This window comes from Mauremys mutica, chromosome 5 (genome assembly GCF_020497125.1).
Source record: "Mauremys mutica isolate MM-2020 ecotype Southern chromosome 5, ASM2049712v1, whole genome shotgun sequence".
In the NCBI taxonomy this organism is placed as follows: Eukaryota; Metazoa; Chordata; order Testudines; family Geoemydidae; genus Mauremys; species Mauremys mutica.
This window is the reverse complement of record NC_059076.1, coordinates 51,020,034-51,021,586: the sequence shown is the minus strand read 5'-3', so window position 1 is coordinate 51,021,586 and position 1,553 is coordinate 51,020,034.

Sequence of the window (1,553 nt, the reverse complement as noted above, 5' to 3'; positions counted from 1 at the left end):
GTGTAAGGAATAGAGTTTTGTGTCATTGTTGGAATAACTTGTTAATGACAAAGTTGCTTTTGGAGTAATCAGTAATAAATTACACATAATCAGCTATTTATTATTTTTATTATGGTAGTATAATGTAGAGACCCAGATAGGATAACGGCCTCATGCTAGGTCCTGTACAAACACTTGATAAGTACTCCAGGGAGCTTGCAATCTGAATGGACAAGACAGATAGAGTGAGAGAAAAGATGTATTATTTTCTCCATTTTACAGATGGTGAATTGAGGAATTAAATGAGTTGCACAGGGTCACACAGCAAGTCCCAGGTTGGGGGATTAGTTGGGGCAAACATGAAATGGAGGTTAGGCTATGATGTCACAACTCATTATGTAAGTGGGGCAGCTGTCCAATGCAGATACTCCATAAGGAAGGGATATGGTGATCAGAAAAAATGAATTTGGTAAAGCAAGGAGATCATAGAATATCAGGGTTGGAAGGGACCTCAGGAGGTCATCTAGTCCAACCCCCTGCTCAAAGCAGGACCAATTCCTAACTAAATCATATTATATTTAATATTTAAAGCTGTGGAAGCTGGGGGTGTTCAGAGCTTCTATGATGGCACCGCAGGGAGTCACTCCCCTTAACTCTCGAGGTGGGAGGGTCCTAGCAGTGGGTTGGCTGAGGATCAGGATGGGTAAAGGTGAAGGGCAGACAGCAGTGCCCCCTCCCTGATGTATGTAAATGATTACGGAATTACCTGCATTGTACATCTTTATCAGCCGGGTACTCCCTGACACTTAGGAATAAAGTTGTGGCCTAATTAAACCTCATCTTCTGGCACCAGCCTTGCCTATGAACTCCAGCCCCAAGCTCTGCAGAAATGTCTCTTAGGGTGAAGGATAAAGATGGAGTTTCTCTCTCTTCCTCATATTCCAAAAGGTATATTTTTGTCTTACAAGTCAGGAAGATGTCCTGTGGATTCAGGGGGTACAGGAGCTATGTTAATTCTCCCTCTTTCTGGAGTTCAAGATAGTTTTGTTTATATCTAATATGTAAATTGAACTAAACCTTTGTCAAAGATACACCTGTTTATCACCTTGATCTCTGTGAGATTGATCTGAAACATGTTATAGTAACATGTTACAGAGGGCAGTGGACTACTGACACCAATGGGAGAAACCCACCTGCTGACAGAGGTAGTGTCTTCACACCAGTTTGAACTTACTGAATTATATGCTTCCATTTATAAAATATATTATTTTATAGGTGACCTCCAAAAATACGCATATTACTAGACGGTCATCTAAGCCACAACCTATCATCTCCCAAACCTGGTGAGAGCTTTCACAATTGTAATGTGAATACTTCTGGGGCTAGTAGGATGGTTACTAAGAGTGTTTCCTTTTTTGAACTTAATTGCAAGCCAAATTTTGCTAACGTGAATATTCATGAACAATTAATAAAAGGGGTCAGAAATTCTGTTGACGTGAATTCATGGCTTTTATTCAAATGAACATTCATAATACATTTTTTGCAGCGTTTGCCCAGCTCATCTCATGATTCAA